Genomic DNA, 20,332 nt, shown 5'->3' on the forward strand with positions numbered 1-20,332 from the left:
CTTTGGGTACCTCTTTCTTTCCAAAGAACGTATTTCTTAATGTATTATAAATTGTCCCTGCTTTTCCTATTTTATTGTTTATTTCTTTGTCTATTTTACCATCTTCTTCAATAATTGTACCTAAGTAGTTGTAGCTGTTTACTTGTTCCAAAACTTGTCCTTCTACCTTAATTTTTATCACTTTTTTTGTAGTTGACATAACCATTGTTTTACTTTTATCTGTGTTTATTTCCATGTTCATTTTTCTTAGTTCTTTTATATAAGTGTTTATTATTTGTTGCAGTTTCTCTTCCGTGTCAGCTAACAATACCATATCATCTGCAAATAGTAATTCTTGTATTTGTACATTGTTCATTTTCCGTTTTCCCAATATCATGTCTTTAGATTTCTCCTTGCATTGCTTTATTGCGTCATCTAGTACCATTGAGAAAAGTAATGGACTTAGTACACAGCCTTGTTTTAGTCCTATCTTTGCCTGGAATTCATCAGATTCTTGATTGTGAGTCCTTATTTTTATTTTATTATTTTTATATAAGGCTTTAATTATTTCTATCATATCCTTTTCTATTCCATTTTTCTTTAAACATTTCCATATATCTTCCCTTCTTATTCTATCAAAAGCCTTTTTCAGATCAATAAAGCCTATGTGTATCTCTTTGCCTTTCATCAATAGTTTTTCTCCTATTTGTCTCAATATGAATATCAGATCTTGGGTACTCCTTCCTTTTCTGAAGCCATGCTGGGATTCTTCTAGTTTTATTTCTAGTTTTTCCCTTAGCCTTTTTTCAATTATTCTATTGAATATTTTGGCAGGAACGCTTGTCAATGTAATACCCCTATAATTTTCGCAATTTCTTGCGTCTCCTTTCTTAAACAGTGGTACTATTATATCTGTTTTCCAATCAGATGGTATTTCCTTTGCTGTGATTATTTCATTTAGTAGTTCTCGGAATTTTTCTTTTGAATTTTCACTCATGTACTTTAACATTTCAGCTGTGATTTCATCTTGGCCTGGAGATTTTCCCAATTTTAATTTGTCAATGGCTTCTGCAATTTCCCCTTTGGTTATTTGCTGCATTTCCTCTGTATTTTCGATCATGTCTTCCTCTCTTTCATGTTGATATTGTTTCCATTCTGTTAGTTCTTCAAAGTACTGCTTCCATCTTTGCATTATTTCTCTTTCTGTAGTTAATATATTTCCTTCTTTATCTCTTATGTTTCTTAGTCTATGTGTTTTCTTTTGTCTTAGCTGTTTCAATGTACCATAGAACAATTTTTGGTTATTAAAATAGTTTTCATTCATTTTGTGTCCAAAATCTTCCCAAGACTTCTTTTTTGCCGTTTTAATTTCTTGTTTAATGTCGTTTCTGGCCATTTTATATTTTTCGAAATCGTCCTCCGGTTTGGTTTTTAGATACATTTTCCATACTTTTTTCTTTTCTTTCACTTTACGTTGTATTTCCGCTGTCCACCATTTACTTTTCTTCGAATATATGTTTGTGATTTTAGTTGTTCCGCATACTTCTTTTGCTGTTTTCAATATGATTTCCTTAAATTGCTTCAATTTATTTTCTATTCCTGTGTTAATTGCCTTTATAGTCTCGAACTGTTTGGTTAACTTCTTCTGGTATTCCTCTTTACTATCTATTTCTCTTAATTTGTAGCTTTTTATTTTTTCTTTAGTTATCTTCTTTCTTTTTTCTGTTGTGTTATGTGTGTACACCCTTAGCTCCATTATAAGCAAGTAATGGTCACTGCTTATTTCAGCCTCTCTTTTTACCTTTACGTCTTTTATCATCTTTAGGTCTTTTCTTTTTATTAGGAAATAGTCTATTATGGATTTTTCTTTTCTCGATGAGATTTCTCTAGTATATTTGTGTATGTCTTTGTGCATAAATTTTGAATTCGCTATAACCATATCATTTGCTATACATAGATCTATGATTCTGTTTCCGTTATCATTTTTCATTTCTTCTCCATGTTGCCCTAAGTATCGTTCAATCCCTTTATTGTCTCTTCCTACCCTACCATTTAGGTCTCCCATTAATATAATGTTTTCTCCTTCGTTGTCCATCTCTGCTTGTAATATTTCAAAGAATTCATCTTTTTCCTCTTTTTTGGCATTATCATTTGGCCCATATGCTACGATTATGCTGGTTATATTTGTATTATCTAGTTTTACTTCCACTACCAATAATCTTTCGTTTATATATCTTTCACCTATTATGTTATTTGTCTTTTCTGTTTTTACTATTAGGCCTACACCTCCCGCGCCCCATTCTTTTAAGTCAACTCCTGACCAATATAAGCGGTAATCATCATTTAGATCTACTATTCCTCTACCTTTCTTTTTTATTTCAGTTACTCCCAAGTAGTCTATATTTTGTAGTTTCATCTCTTCAGTTATTTCCTCTTCTTTACCGTTAATACCTCGCACGTTCCATGTAGCCATTTTTATGATTTCCTTTTCATTTTCCTTATGTTCCGTATTTTTATATATCTCACCATTTTTGTTCCTCGCTATATTTGTAGCTTCATATATATTTTTATTCGTGTCCATTTTATTTGCCAGGTTCGTTGTGTTTGTTTTCATGTCGCTTTCAATTTCTGATATTCGTTTTTTGAATTTATTACTTCTAGTTTTTTCATTGTCTTATTCCATTTCCATATCTCGCCATTTATAGTTATTTTATTGTATCCAATTTTCACCTTATTTCCTTTTAATTCTTCTTCTTTTGCCATTTTTCTTATTTGCTTGTTCTTCTCACGCTCCTTTGTTGTCATGTCATGATTTATGTATACCTTTTCCTGCTGCAGTTCTTTTAATTTGTATTTGTTTTTCATGATTTGTTCTTTTTCGTCTTCATTATTTATTTCAATTAAGCATACTTTTCTTCCTATTTTATGAGCTGTTTTTACATTAATATTTATCTGTAGAGTGTTTTTTATTATGCTCTCCACGAATAGGGAACTTGCATAAATTTTTAAATTCGAAAAAAATGTTATAAATCACAACAGAACATAATTTAAAACATGTATCAAAGATAAAAAAGTTTTGTTTGTCTTTCGTTTGGCCCCTAAAGACGATTAAAAATTCAAATTAAAACAGGTTTTCCAAAACGCATCGTGACGTCACTTAGTTTTACATTTACATTTTTCCGATAAAGTAAACATAATTTTAAATTAGACGTTATAAACGTCAGTAGAAAATACATTTATGTGACGTTACAAGTGTTTTTGATCGTTAGACCTATTCATAGAAAATTTGTACTTTTACAAAATGGTTTTATTTTCAATAGTAAACCTTCGTTCCTTTCCTTAAAAAACAGTATAAAACTACAATTTTAACAAACTGGTATATATTATTACAATGATATACGATAAATGTCATTAGAATATAAATATTTTTGACTTATTCCACGACGATGAGCTTGCCAAATACCCAAGTGGGTGGAGGCCAATAAACTAAAGAAGGAGAAGAAGAATATACCTAAATATAAGGTTGTGTCTAGGTATACGCTAACGTGTACGCAAATAAAAAAGTTAGAGTGTCAGTGATTTCTTATTTTTTATTTGTTTAGTGTTTGTTTTTAAATTAACTACGGAGTGTGGACAATTATTTAGTTCTTTTAATGAATTTAAGAACATTTTAAAACAGTACGAAAAAGATAAGAGACTATAAATTAATATATATTTTTTTTAGTTATAAATGAAATAGTATTACCGTAAAAGATTAAAATAAAAGGAAGACCTAAAGCTTTCACAATAATAATTAACTTGTTCTGAAGCTATTATCCTTGTGGCATTTTTGTAATCAACTATCCTAAATGAGAACTAAGCCACAATTTAACTACAAAATTGATTTTATTAACGTTTCGACTTCTAAACCGGATGTCGTTGTCAAAATACAAAATATTATTAAATTAAACAAAAATGTTTTTGCTTAGTAAAAAATGTTTTCTAATAATTTATTTAATCTGACTAATTTTTGTATTTTGACAATGACATCCGATTTGGACGTCTAAACGTTAATAAAATATATTTTTTTAGTTAAATTGTGGCTTATTTTGCATTTAGAATAGTTGATTATAATAATTCACTCACGTATAAAAATTATTTTAACAATATTTTTTAGGTACATGTCATGTAAACTAAATACATATAATTATTTTGCTAACCTAAATGTATACTTTTATATATACATTGATTTATTACAATTAAGTTTGAAACATCTGAATAGTTCTGCTTCCCTTCCCTTAACAAATATGTTTCTATCAAACAAACACTAAACATATCAAAATAGCATGTACCAAAATATATAGTCACTGCGCAAGCTAAATAATGACGTCACTGGCTTGATGAAGTTTAATTCGCGTCTACCTAACTTTTTTATTTGCGTACACGTTATCGTGTACCTAGACACAGCGAAATATAACCATAATAAAAACTAATACAAAACTATATGACGTCACGGGCCGTTTGAACTACTTTATACCGCAGAAGACTTTAAATATGTATTTCTAAGTTACTACGAGTTTTTGAAGCGTGAAATTTTGTAAATCTCATTTTTAAACAAAACTGAACATTATTATCTAATAAAAAAAATGTGCAAGTTCCCTATTGTTTAAGTTCTGTTTTATTTTCTGTTTCAATTTCAATTCCTGACATCACTATATTATTTTTCCTTTTCTCTCTCTCTAGCCATTCAATTCTATCATTTGTTTCCTCTAGCTTCTCTTTTATATCTTTATTTTCTTCTTTTAGTTTTTGATTTTCTTGTCTCAATATCTTATTTTCTTCTCTTATCATTTTTATATCTTCACTGGTTTTGTCACTCTGCTTTTTGAGCTCCGACACCATCTCTATTAATAGATCTAGTTTTTGTTCTTTACTATTTGTTTTAGATGGTATTTGTGAGAGTTTTCTATTTTTTTATCTTTGAGTCACATCATCCGGGTCTCTTTTCCTTTTGCTGTCGTCCGAACAGTCGTCGCTGTCCTCCATGTTCTTGTTTGTTTCGCTTTGTATTATTTTATTATCACCTTCCGCCATGTTCTTGTTTATTTCACGGTATCTTAGTTGGTATCTCAACGATAGGAACTTCGCCCAGATCGACACTTCAAAAGCTAGGTTCCTCTTTGAGTCCTCAAACTAAGTAGTTTATTTTATCTTTCTTCGCTAAGTATTTTAATTTTTAGAGTTTTCCCTTTTTCCGCGACTTTTACTACAGTCTGGCAACGTCGCCGTGACGTGGAGCGTGACCCGTCTACCCACAAACCATACATACTTATAGACGTTTCACGACCATGTTAATCTTTCGGATCGAATTAACGCCACCTCTTGATTGGAATGGGAACTAAATTGACAAATTTTAGTTACGTGAGAATTTCAAATTATAAATTTTGCGGGATTTTTGATGAAATTTCGCAGGAAATTAAAACAACAGAAAGACAATTCAATGTTTTATTCCATATTTTACTGAAAACTTCAAATATTCCAATTTGTTTTCAAAATGCTAAACACTACTGCTATGTGTCACGTGAAAGCACTGATGTGTATCGAGTTGAATGAAAATTTTTGAAAGAATCTTGTACATAGGATGATTGTTTAGATAAATATTACCTTATAATCTTTTACAAACTTCCAAAAATATGTAGGTCCGTAATGTTGATGACACACTTGTCTATTGGAATAAACTGTTTCAGGATCTATTATATTGTTTTTTTTTAATGTGGAGAAACACAATACGGGATGATCAATGTAAACTAAAAATTCTACTCATAAAAATGGAGAGGAGGTTAATACACTTATTAAAATTGTGATAAAATCTAATTAAAAACGTAACACCACTATAATAAAATAATTAAGCCACAAACTGTAAAATAAAAAATAAATAACAAATTAATTTAATTGTCAACTGTCAGTTGTTAAATATGACAAGAGAATTGACTGACAGCGACATCTCTGGATTGGAATGGTAACTAATTTGCTGTCTTGACCTTGATAATTTACGTGAAACGTCTATGAGTATGTATGGTTTGTGCGTCTACCAGCTGGCTGTTGAAACTCGTTCACTTTCCTATGTCCGTTTTTTGTGTTTGTTTGTTTATACACTCGTAATTCACACTTAATTAGTAATTTTTGTTTATTTTTTCACTTGTATCGTCCGTATGCACTTTTATATTCACTTTATATTGGAAACTGTTATTTAATTTCCACTACTACATCCAAAATTCGGTAAAATAGTAGGTGGTATTTCAATAACCTTCTCTTGGCTCTACACCGTTGCCGATTCTCCCTATAGGAGTAATACTAATATAAAAATAAAAATGTATACCATTTTTATTCAGTTGCAATGCGAAGCCAAAACTGTCTTAATTTTTACTCAGATCAGAGAGTGCAGCCAGCACTCTTATCGACCTACGACCTTCTCGTCAGTTGCAATGGGGGATTAGTATGTCGAAAATTTTTACCTGGACCAGAGAAAGCAGCCTATGCAGTCTCTGATGAACCTCTAACAAGATGTGAGATCGTCGATAAGAGTGCTGGCTGCACTCTCTGATCTGAGTAAAAATTAAGACAGTTTTGGCTTCGCATTGCAACTGAATAAAAATGGTATACATTTTTATTTTTATATTAGTATTACTCCTATAGAGTAACTAGGTCCATTTTCCGTTGGAACTTACCACGCTGCAGACGGGGGTTGTGAATTGCATAGTATAGAATTCCTTCCCTTTTGTCTTCACTGCAGCATTCATTTGGCTTGCATATTGTAGAAGCCTTGGAGGTGTCACCAGGAAGATGGGCCAATAAGTTTTTCAATTAAAAATCTTTTAAAAATATTTAATTTACAAATATTTTCATTAGGTTGAAAAACTTAGTCTTTTATTTAGGAGATGCCGCTACGCACCTACTACCTTCTCGTCAGTTGCAATGGGGGATTAGTATGTCGAAAATTATTACGTGGACCAGAGAAAGCAGCCTATGCAGTCTCTGATGAACCTCTAACAAGATGTGAAATCGTCGATAAGAGTGCTGGCTGCACTCTCTGATCTGAGTAAAAATTAAGACAGTTTTGGCTTCGCATTGCAACTGAATAAAACTGGTATACATTTTTATTTTCATTATTTTCTTATTTATTCTTACTGTCGTGTGATATTCGTAAGATTATTTTTTAATACGTATATTATGTATCATCATGGCATCCACACTCCTAGCGGAGTGATTGCCGCCCTCTTTGGGCTCTTCCGATTCGTTTGTCGCGGTGAATCAATCGGCATTAACATTTTGGTTTTACAATTGGTTGTGTGACTTGGCATCTTCTACAATTTTTCTCCATTCGTTCCTGTTTTTGCTTCTTGTTGCCCATTCTCTGACTCCCATCTTCTTAAGGTCCTCGACTATCTGGTTCTCCCATCTAGTTTTGGGTCTTCCCCGTGGTCTGCCTGATACAGGTCTCCATTTGGAAATTTTCTTGATGATGGCTTCTGGATTTCTTCTTTCTATATGTCCCGTCCATCTGAGTCTCTGTGCCTTGATAAATCTGATGATGTCTTCTCCTTTCAGAAGAACGTCCATATTATGTATATTTTCTTAAGTGACAGTTGTCAAAACTAGGAGACTGGTTGCCGTTAAACAGAAACAATCTACTTAAAAAAATTCTATCGGTAATTTTCTACAGTTGATAATTCTCAGTATAATTTTAATCTGATTGGACAGAATTAAACACGTGATCAAATATCTTACTAGACGACTGGAAGTTAAAATTATCAAAAAATAATCAGTTTAATTTTTATTTCTGTAGCTTTCTATTGGTCAGAATCTCTTATGAATGAAATAATCGATATAAATGTATTCATTAACATTACATTACATAGTTTCCCATCTTTAGACGTCTGTGACAGGAGCATTTTATAAAACCCTCCTGTCATTATGATAGTTGTCATACTACTCCGATACGTCTAAAGATGGGAAACTATGTAATGTTATGTTAATTTTATACGTTTATATGGATAATTTCTACCTCTACTTATTTCATCTCTTTTTACCTCACAAGGTATTATGTTTTCCATCTTTTGCGTTATTTTGCTGGTTATTAGCGCGCTCATTACTGTATATTTACCTGCCTTTCATTATTTGACTTTTTACTTTCACCCATTTTACAAAAACGTGAAAAACTTGAATTATCCATGTGTGTTCGTCCGACCATAAACACAACTTCTCCGCTATTAGACCAGATAGAATGACAAAAATGAAGTGGAGAATGAGACCTTATAAACCAAAGATGGTATTAGAAGTGAGAAATTTGACCTTCGACTTTCGGTTTTAGAGTTGCAACCGGAAGTACTGTTTAAAGTAGCTGAAATAGTGTAAGCGATATACTATTTGACCCACCTTAGTCGAAACGACGCTCCTTTATCAAGTCGAAAATAATTATTAATTCAGGTTTTATATCGCTTCCGGCTAAAAAGTTATAACCGAAAGTGCCATATTATAGTCACAGAAATAGTGTAATATGTCAATCGACAGGTAATGAAAAGTTTAGCTCGAATATTTAGTTTCTGTTTTGATGTCATTTTTGGTTAAAAAGTTATGACCAGAAGTTTAACAAAAGTGACTAATTAGTGAAATCGTATTCACGGTGTGCAAGTAATCGGAAGAGATACACGAAACGATCGTGCGCGAATAGCGGAGAAATATTGCAACTTTCTTAAATAATTCATATTGTCAATTGAAATTGTCAAATTGACGTACATTTCATACCTATTGTCATTTAAGAAGAAAAATTATATATTGCTTCACAATATTGATATGATATGCAATTATTATACAGTATGTCCCTGTAAGTTGTATCCATATGGAAAACTTTTTTATTATTAATTTTACGAAAAAAAGTTATTCTTCATAAAAAGCTCTGCATGGTCCAAAACCTAAGATTTAACCATCAAATCCTTGACTTCAAAAAATCAAGCCGGCAGGCATGGTCCTTGTTGCGGAAAATTGGAGGAGCTAACCAGCTGGAATCCAGAGAGTCTAAAATGTCTCCTAACAAGGTTGCCTCCCATATTATAGTATCTCTATCCAGAGCTCCACGAGATCGAACACATACTACCAACGTGAAAAGAGACTTAAGGGCATTAAAACAAATGAACAGAACGAACTCCGAATATTCAGCAAGAATACTTATTTCTGAAATCACACATGCGCTGAAAGAAATGAAATCAGGTAAAGCACCTGGCTTTGATGGTATCCATCCAGAGTTCTTGATACACAGTGGTGCATACACGAAACAGTGGCTTGCAATGTTCTTTAATGATATACTTCAGTCAGGTAACATTCCTTTCTCACTTAAGCCGAAACCGGGCAAATCAAACGATAAGCCAGAAAACTACCGCCCCATAGCTCTACTCAGCATGGTATATAAACTATTAGAAAAGCTTCTCCTCAACAGAATTAGTCACAGGATACTAGAAAATGTCCCCATTGAACAAGCTGGCTTCCGCCCTCATCGAAGCTGTACGGACCAAGTGCTGTCATTAACAACTTTTATAGAAGCTAGTTTTCAAAAGAAACAAAAGACAGCAACAGTATTTATAGATCTAACAGCAGCATATGATACTGTTTGGAGACAGGGATTAATATATAAACTGGCCCGCATTATCCCCTGCAGAAAGATAATTAACCTCCTTGACAACATGCTGACCAACAGAGCCTTCCAGGTTATAATGGGAAAGGAGACGAGTAGACAGATGAAACTTAACAATGGTCTTCCACAGGGTTCTGTCCTTGCCCCTTTACTTTTCAGCCTCTATATTGCTGACATGCCTGAAACCGAATCTCGGAAGTTTGGATATGCTGACGACTGGACCCTTGCAACAAGCCACCAATCTTTAGAAACTACAGAAATCACTCTCACGAATGACTTATCCATCCTCAGCGAATACCTTAAGAAATGGAGACTACAGCCAAGTACTACAAAAACTGAAGTATCAGCTTTTCATCTAGACAACAAGTTGGCAAACAGAGAATAGCGAGTGTATTTTAATAACAAGCTGTTAAAACACAATAAATACCCGAAATACCTTGGGGTTACTCTAGACAGAACGCTCACATTCAGAGAACACCTGACGAAAACAGCAGCAAAATTGAAAACACGCAACAATATAATACGGAAACTCTGCGGCACTACATGGGGGTCCACAGCATCAACATTAAGATCCTCTGCTCTTGGCCTGATATATCCGGTGGCAGAATACTGTGCTCCAGTGTGGCTAAATAGCAGGCATACCCACCTGGTCGACACCCAACTAAACCGTACTATGCGTATTATAACAGGCACAATTAAGCCCACCCCTACAATGTGGCTACCTACCCTTAGTAATATAGCACCACCCAACCTACGCCGCGAACATGCATTGGTTAAAGAATATAACAAAATAATGGACAGTCGCCAGCTTCTAGTCCACAACGACATCCCCGATATTCTTGGAAACCGTCTCCGATCCAGGTTACCCCCTCTACAATCTGCTCAAGCGCTGCAGCAATCCAACTTTGACTTAAATACCCGATGGAGAGAAGATTGGGAAAGTAGGACAGATCCGCATTACCATAGTCTACCGGACATCATAGGGAAACCTGGCGAATTTGAACGTCCCCGTAAGATTTGGGCAGCCCTTAATCGAATTCGAACAAACTGTGGAAGATGCGCCGACTCCCTCCACAGATGGGGTAAACTCCCCTCGCCTTCTTGTGACTGCGGCGCTGCAAGACAGACGATCAGTCACATTGTTCAGGACTGCCCACGCAGAGCATACACAGGCGACCCTACAGACTTTGTAATGGCAACCGAAGGGTCAATCGAATATATAAAAAAATTGGACATCTGTTTGTGATGCATTGTATAATGCATAAATCTAAATATATTCTGTGATATACTTAAGCCATACGCTAAATAAAAAAATAAAATAAATAAACCATCAAATATCAAATTTTTTAAATATTATACGAGGTATGTCAAAAAGTTTGAATTTCACTCAAGAGTAAAGTAGCTTTATTTTTCACAATATTGAAAATTGCTATTATGAAAAGTTGTTTGGAATTAAAAACTACATTCTAGTATGCAATTATATCCTTCTAATTGAAAAAATAATTTTTTGAAAAATTATGGATAACTAACATTATTTTCAGTTATTTCAATTCAGATAACTCTTTTATTATTAATTTTACGAAAAAAGTGATTCCTAATAAAAAGTTCTGCATGGTCTAAAACCTAAAACACAACCATCTTGTGTCAAATTTTATCAATTTTATACGAGGTATGTCAAAAATATGAATTTCGGTCAAGAGTAAAATACGTTTATTTTTCACAATATCGGAAATTGCTATTAGGAAAAGTTATTTAGAATTAAAAACTATGTTTCAGTATGTAATTACATCCTTCTAATTGAAATATTCTGAACTATAAAGGTACTTTACTTTTGATCTAAATTTATCTTTTTTGACATACCTCGTATAAAATTGATAAAATTTGTTATAAAATGGTTGTATTTTAGGTTTTAGACCATAAAGAACTTTTTATTAAGTTTTTTCGTAAAATTAATAATAAAAGAGTTATCTGAATTAAAATAACGGAAAATAATGTCAGTTATCCCTAATTCTTCAAAAAAAAATTTTTTCAATTAGAAGAATGTAATTGCATACTAGAATATAGTTTTTAATTCCAAACAACTTTTCATAATAGCAATGTTCAATATTGTGAAAAATAAAGCTACTTTACTCCTGAGTGAAATTCAAACTTTTTGACATACCTCGTATAATATTCAAAAAAATTTATATTTGATGGTTAAATCTTAGGTTTTGGACCATGCAGAGCTTTTTATAAAGAACAACTTTTTTCGTAAAATTACTAATAAAAAAGTTTTCCATATGGATACAACTTACAGGGACATACTGTATAAAGGTAAATTTAATTAATTATATTTTGCTTGCCTTACTTCATTTTAATAACTAATTTTATTTACTGCATACAATTGTTTACGTTTAAATACATAACCTAAATCTTATTTTTTCTTCTTATTATTTTTTTGGACTATGGCCTTGACAATTATCCAGTAACCAGGACCATATGATTGGCCAATATAATTAAACGTGCGAATAAAAGTGCAGAGCGAAGAAACCAGGTGTCGCTTTTCCGAACTTGCACGGTCCCAATATCAATCGACGCAAAGTTACACGAAGAGTTTAAATATCGACTTCCGGTTCTACTTCTGGTCACCGTGAAAACCTAAGATTTATCAAGTTGAATTGCTTATATTTACCTGACTTTCACTTTCTTCTTCTCCTTCTTCAGCCTATGTTCGTCCACTGCTGGACATAGGCCTCTTCCATTTGATTCTATCGATTTCTACTCTTGGCAATTCTCAACTCAACTCTTGGCAATCGTTTGATATCATCTGTCCACCTCTTCTGCGGTCTGCCTACTTCTCGCCTGTTCTCTCTTGGTCTCCAGTTTGTTAATCTCTGTGTCCATTTTTCGAGATTAGCTCGGGCAACATGCCCGGCCCATTGCCACTTGAGGCTTGCTATACGTTCTGTTACATTAGTAATCTTTGTTCTTTCACGAATGTCGATATTTCAAATCCTGTCTCTCAAATGAGTACCTAGCATGGCCCTCTCCATCGCTTTTTGGGTTGCACTGAGCTGATCTAAGGTTTTATTTGTAAAGACCATGGTCTCCAGTCCATATGTAAACATATGTAAGAAATTCAAAATACGCGAAAAGGTGTTTTTTTATCATAAACTAAACGTAAAATGTAAAAATAATTTTTAATTTGAAATATGTCAGTGGCGTACTATTTTTTTCTTTAAAAAAATTTAGACCCTTACCCGTAGGCGCGCCAATGATGAATACAAAATTCTTAATTGTATGTCAAAAAAACCGCAATAATTACCTCTTGAAAATCACCAAATTTAATTTCAATAACACAACCGGTCTTAAAGCAATAAATAAATTGGCAGTTCGAAATCACAATTTCAACACCCTGTATCTCGGAAAAAAAGCATTTGCGGACATGTTTATAGAGCAAACTGTCATTATTTTTTCATGTAAAATTACCCCTTAAAGTTGCCATACTTATTTACTAACACCCTGTATAAGCAAATTACCGCCTTGTAGATACTTATATTTTTCCAATTCCGTTAATTTTTGTTTCTGTAATCCCTAATATTCCTATTTTGTTTTTATTGAACTCGTCGCTTAATTCTACTTCTTTACCATTTAATCTTCTAATATTCCACGTTGCTAGTCTCCAAATATCGTTATTATCCTGTTTGCCATTATCATTACCTGTTTCTTGCCTTGTCATTTCCATATGTTCCTGGCACTTGCTTTTTCCTTGAAGTTAATTTGAAAAAAAAATGGACAATACAATTTTTTTTTTTGATTTACGGAAAAATACTTTATATTTAGCTCTACCTCTAGCATTTCTTTAACAAGTGATTAATAAATTTGCTCCAACATTTATTAACAGGGGGGTATATAAACAAGGAGAATGTTTTTAAGTAGAGCTTTTAACATACTTTATAGTAACTTTACGATTTGAACTATAGATTTTACCCTGTAGTATTTAATAGCTAATATTTATAAACTTTCTTCTACAAACTTTTACAACAATTAGATGGTGCAACACTGACCACCTTTCAACTCACATTGGCGGTCTGCAAACTGCATTAAAAAACAATTGCATAGGTTTAGTGTTGTAATCATACTCTTTTTATTATTTATGCAATGACAATCGATATTTTGATCGTAGCTATCTAACGAGCGCGCGATTGTATCCAGTTGGTCGGGTGGATGTAGAACGGCTGGTACTATTACTACTTTACCGGCAGGTACTCTGTGAGTCACATCAGTGAGTTCTTGCTTCTGTCATTCGTTTTTTTGTATTTTTTTTTCGGGGTATCATTTTTTGTGTTATCTGCTTTTGAACTTTGCAATTTTATTAGAGGTTATTAGTGTTTACCTACTGGTGCTTGTATTGCGAGTGGTAAGTCACATTTGTATATAAAACTATTATTGTGATGTTGCTACATGTGTAATAAACTATAAAAAAGCAAAAAAGCATATACAACTATTTTTGTTTAAAAAGAATTTTTATCTCTTTATATTATTACATATTCTATTTTATATCTTAGACTTCTAAGGCCAGTTATTATATTTCTAGATTATTTAATTCTTATCCTTATTTCATTAATTTTTTTAATTTTGAAAATCTCTCTTGTCCGTTCCTTAACATTTTATAACTTTTTGAAGTTTTATAAACAATACTCCAATCCCCAACGACGAGATAGTTTTGTATGTAATACTATTTATTATTTGGTTAGATTCAATAATATTAGTGATAAACCTTCATTTCGTACCTACATAAAGTTATTATTAACCTCCTCTGTGACTCAGTGGTAAGAGAGCCTACCTTTGGATTCAGGGGTCGTGAGTTTGGATCTCAGCTAAGTAGGACATTTTTCATGTGTGAAAAATTAATAAATGAACATAGTTTCTATCCTTGTGTGATCGGTACTTACCGGAGGGACCGCAGACGTTCGCATAGATTTGTAAAGACAATAAAGTCGACTTTGCGAAGTAACAAGACATTTACTTAGCACACACTACACTTACACTAGGTATCTGTTTGCAAAATCAACTGTACCATGCCATTATATCTTAGACTTTTAAGGTCAGTTATTATATTTCTAGATTTTTTAAATTATTTTCCCTAGGTCACTATTTTTTTCAATTTTGAAAATCTAGCTTGATCTTATATACCTTTTTGAAGTCTTATAAAAAATACCTTAATATCCAGTATCCAGATAGGTTTTTATGTAATATCATTATTTTGTTTGATTCAATATATTAGTTCTTTCATTCTTTCCATCATTTTTTGGTAATCCATATTTTTTTGCCATTGAATTATCTGCATTTATCATTATTAGCGAGAGCTCATATTATCTTGATATCCACATTTATGACACAGCCTTATTTATTTTGCCATACGTGCTATTGTTATGGTTTTATCATAACTTTATGTGCATTGTTAAGTTTGTGGGCCTTTGTTAATATTTTTTTCATTCCTTTATTTATAGCTTTACCTCTAAGAGTTTTTAGCACCTTTATTTTTATAAGGCTATTTATCGATACGGATTTTTGTTATTATTTCATTTCCATGTATTCTAGTGAAATAAACAAAATTTAACAGTGTTCAGGACATCTCTGTAGCCAACCGTTTAATGAGTTTTTCTGTTTAGGGGGTAGGCGCAAAATTTTGGGTCAATGCTTTTTAAATGCATTATTTTTTTTCGAATCCTTAGAAAACTAATAAGTATTTTTGAAAAATTTAAACCCATAATGAAAGACTACATTATTACCGATGGCCGAAAGTCCTTGAAAACTTTAATAATGTTTATTTTAGTAAGTTGCAGGGGTGAAAAGAAGAGATTTAGTGTGATTTTTAATTTTAAATATCTCATTCAAATGAAACTTTTGGTTTATTGTAAGGACTTTCGTCCCTTTCGGCAATAATGTAACCGTTCATTCTACGTTTAAATTTTTTAAACATATTTATTAGTTTTTTCAAGATTTGAAAAAAATAAATGCATTTAAAAAGCTCTGGCACGAAATTTTGCGCCTACGCTGTTAATTTATACCTAGCGTAAGAAAACATATAGGTTTTCTTCAGACATTTCGCAGTTGTTTTTAATTATTAATATACAATTTACTACACAAACTGCGGTTTTTTTCGAATTTTCGGTACGGAAACGTACCATTATTACGTACCAAACGTACCTGCGGAATTAGGTACCATTAAAAAGGTGTCTACTTATATTTAAATAAATTTAAATTTTTTTAAATTTATTGGTTGCTCCAATGGCAGCAAAATAAGACAAAGTTTTTCATTTTATAACTTGTGTAAAAATTAACTTTTGTGACTGCTTTTAAACACGGGTCTTATAATGTTTATCAAACCCACAAAAGTTCATCTCGATTCATTAATTAGTTTAAAAGTCACTTAAATCATTTTTTATGCCAGAGGTAATTTTTGAAGTGAAAACTTCTTTAGGGACGTTGTCCACTTTTTGAATAGGGGAAAAAGCATTGAATTTGCGACCGTCATCGCGACCCTCATCGCGATGACGGTCATTGCGACCGTCAGGTCGCAATGACGGTCGCATATATTATGTGTATGTGTATATTAATTGTGTAGACGTATTTAAATTTAAGATAAATGTAAAACCTATTTTACGATGGGGAAAAATGATTGATTTCGCGACCATCATAGCGACCGTCATCGCTTCGGCGAAATAAATTTTGTACGAATATATTGTATGTAATATTATGTGTTTGTATAGAATTATTAAAATTTAAAATAAATGTAATATATATTTTAGTATGGGGAAAAATTTATTGAAGTGAAAACTTCTTTAGGGACGTTTCGCACTTTTTCGACGGGGAAAAAGTATTAAACTAAAGACGGTTATTGCTTCAACGAAACAAATTATTGAAGTGAAAACTTCTTTAGGGACGTTGTGCAATTTTTAGATGAAGAAAAAGTATTGAATTAGCGACCGTCATCGCGACCGTCATTGCTTCGACGAAATAAATGTTTGAAGTGAAAACTATTTTAAGGACGTTATACACTTTTTAGATGCGGAAAAAGTGTTGAATTAGCGACCGCCATCACTTCGGCGAAATAAATTTTTGAAATGCAAACTTCTTTAGAGACGTCGTGCACTTTTTGGACGGGAAAGAAGTATTGAATTAGCGACCGTTATCGCGACCGTCATTGTTCGACAAAATAAATTTTTGAAGTGAAAACTTTTTTAGGGACGTCGTGCACTTTTTAGATGGGGAAAAAGTGTTGAATTAGCGATTGTCATCGCTTCGGCGAAATACATTTTTGAAGTGAAAACTTCTGTAGAAACCTTGTGCCCTTTGTAGATGGGGAAAAAGTATTGAATTAGCTACCGTCATCCCGACCGTCATTGCTTCGACGAAATAAATTTTTGAAGTGAAAACTTCTTTAGAGTAAAGACGTCTTGCACTTTTTAGATAGGGAAAAATTATTGAGTTAACGACCGTCAACGCGACCGTCATTGCTTTGACGAAATAATGTTTTGAAGTGAAAACTTCTTTAGGGACTTTGTGCACTTTTTGGATGGGGAAGAAGTATTGAATTAGCGACTGTTGTCGCGACCGTCATCGCTTCGGCGAAATAAATTTTTGAAATGAAAACTTCTTTAGGGACGTTGTGCACTTTTTGGATGGGGAAGAAGGATTGAATTAGCGACCGTCATTGCTTCTATGAAATAAATTTTTGAAGTGAAAACTTCTTTAGGGACGTTGTGCACTTTTTAGATGGGGAAAAATATTGAATTAGCGACCGTCATTGCTTCGACGAAATAAACTTTTGAAGTGTAAACTTCTGTAGAAACGTTGTGCCCTTTTTAGATAGGGAAAAATATTGAATTAGCGACCGTCATCCCGACCGTCATAAGGAGTCTTGGACTTTTTAGATAGGGAAAATGTATTGAATTAACGACTCTCATCGCGACCGTCATTGCTTCGCCGAAAATAAATTGTTGAAGTGAAAACTTCTTTAGGAACGATGTTCCCTTTTTAGATGGGGAAAAAGTATTGAATTAGCGACCGTCATCCCGACCGTCATAGGGAGTCTTGGACTTTTTAGATAGGGAAAATGTATTGAATTAACTCATCGCGACCGTCATTGCTTCGCCGAAAATAAATTGTTTAAGTGAAAACTTCTTTAGTAACGATGTTCCCTTTTTAGATGGGGAAAAAGTATTGAATTAGCGGCCGTCATCGCGACCGTCATTGTTTCGACGAAATAATTTTTAAAGTGAAAACTTCTGTAGAAACGTTGTGCCCTTTTTAGATAGGGAAAAATTATTGAATTAGCGACCGTCATCCCGACCGTCTTAGGGACGTCTTGGACTTTTTAGGTAGGGAAAATGTATTGAATTAACGACTCTCATCGCGACCGTCAATGCTTCGCCGAAAATAAATTGTTGAAGTGAAAACTTCTTTAGGAACGATGTTCCCTTTTTAGATGGGGAAAAAGTATTGAATTAGCGGCCGTCATCGCGACCGTCATTGTTTCGACGAAATAATTTTTAAAGTGAAAACTTCCTTAGAGACGTTGTGCCCTTTTTAGATGGGCAAAGAGTATTAAATTAGCGACCGTCAATGCTTCGACGAAATAAATTGTTGAAGTGAAAACTTCTTTAGGGACGTTGTGCCCTTTTTAGATGAGGAAAAAGTATTGAGTTTGCGACCGTTATCACTTTGTCGAACTAAATTTCGTACGTATATATGTTATGGTCAAAGCCCGAATTTCAGGCACTCCTAGGTTTGACTAGGCAATCCTCAGGTCTGACTGACGGTCTTAGTCAAAGCCCGAAATAAATTATAGTTTCGGCCTTTGACTAGTCAAATCTAGGAGAGACTAAGTTGGTCAGGCAAAGGTCGAAATTTAATTTTATGAAATCGGGGTTTGACTAGTCAAACCCCGATCAGCTATTAAAATGTCGTAATTTGTTAGATTAGGTTTAATAAAACCTGATTTATTAATTTTAATGTTTATTATTTTTGTATTGTCGTAATTAAAATATTAAAATTAGTGTTTATTCTCACATGTTGAGGCATTATGATTTAGAGTTGCACAGTACGTTAGACTTTATACCTTTTACACTTAATTACATAATTTTGAAGAGAATTTTTTATTGCAGTAGCATTTTATAAAGCATTGTCCTCCAGTTTTAGAATCTTTTGTACTAATTTCTCTTAGAGACCACTTAACATCTGTAACATGTTCGAAATTATGAAAATTATCTTTGCATTCTCGTATTTGATTTCTTGAAAAGAGGATGTTTAGCGCAAACATATGGAATGGGAATGTCATCGTCAACTGTGAAAGAAGATATTGCAATCGGAGAAAAAACTAAGGATCACCATCACCATAATACTAACGAAGCCCCAGGACCGTCGTCACTAGGAGAGGAAGAAAATTGTCAAACAATTCAGATTACTTCTTCAGATGTGGTTTGTTGTATTTGCCAAAAAGAGGGCTCTGACGCACATACGTACATAATTTGTAATCAGGTGGTACATGTTGTGTGCGTTGACAGCACACTTGGTGCATACTATGAAGGTTTTGAAAGAAAAGTTACATACATGCGTTGTGCACAGACAGAAAAGATTAGAATAAATTAAAGGAAAGATTTTGAAGGTCTTCATGCCAGGCTAATGCTATAAAACAATTAAATGAAAAAAATTTCCTACAATTTAATCGGAAAAACTGTAACAATACCTGTTCCCAGCTTTAATAGAGCCAACGGAGAGGCTTGACATATTTTGGGTATCATACAAGATAAAATAGTTGACGGTTTATATAGGGTTGGTATGAAATACGGAACAATAAACACACTTTTTTTAAGAAATTAAATCAGAGAGTGCAAAGAGAATTTTCTTAATTTCGAAGATGTTCCAGATGTTAAGCTGTCTCTAAGAGAAATTGGTACAAAAGATTCTAAATTCGGAGGACAAGACTTTATAAAATGGTACTGCAATAAGAAATACTCTTCAAAATTATGTAAGTATAAAAGGTCTAACGTATTGTGCAACTTTAAACACCATAATGCCTCAACATGTGAGAATAAACTCGAATGTATTTAATAGCTGACAGCTACATAACATCTAATATATTTTAATAGCTGACATAGCGTATTTTACGACACTTTAATAGCTGATCGGGGTTTGACTAGTCAAACCCCGATTTCATAAAATTTAATTTCGACCTTTGCCTGACGAACTTAGTCTCTCCTAGGTTTGACTAGTCAAAGGCCGAAACTGTAATTTATTTCGGGCTTTGACTAAGACGGTCAGTCAGACCTAAGGATTGCCTAGTCAAACCTAGGAGTGCCTGAAATTCGGGCTTTGACTATAACGTATATATTATGTGTATGTATTCATCAGTAGCATAGAACGTACGCAACGCGTATATAATATAGCTATAGCACTTCTTTTTGGACGAAAGAAAAGCATTGAGCTCGTAATTTATATTCTATAAGAAGTTTTCACTTCTGTTGGCACTCCCATGAGTGCTTTACTTTTTTTTTGTAATAACATCAGACACCAAAAATGAAGATACGGTAATTCTACGGATACCGTATAAAAAGGACTACAGAAAGGACTTTATATTTAATGTGCATCAAAAAAATGAAATAATATATTGTGCAACAAGTGCAGAAAGGTATTAATGTC

The 20,332-nt window shown here is 33.1% G+C and overlaps 1 protein-coding gene across 1 annotated transcript in view; it reads left to right on the forward strand.

Moving 5' to 3' along the window:
- Positions 1-13,845: 13,845 nt before the first annotated feature.
- The window catches only part of LOC114333418 (lysosome membrane protein 2), a 705,292-nt gene continuing 698,805 nt past the window's right edge, over positions 13,846-20,332 (forward strand). The window contains exon 1 of the mRNA XM_050645639.1: positions 13,846-14,045. The gene's annotated coding sequence lies outside the window, so the exon portion shown is untranslated. The remainder of the gene's footprint in view (positions 14,046-20,332) is intronic.

Source organism: Diabrotica virgifera, chromosome 3 (genome assembly GCF_917563875.1).
Source record: "Diabrotica virgifera virgifera chromosome 3, PGI_DIABVI_V3a".
Classification (NCBI taxonomy): domain Eukaryota; kingdom Metazoa; phylum Arthropoda; class Insecta; order Coleoptera; family Chrysomelidae; genus Diabrotica; species Diabrotica virgifera.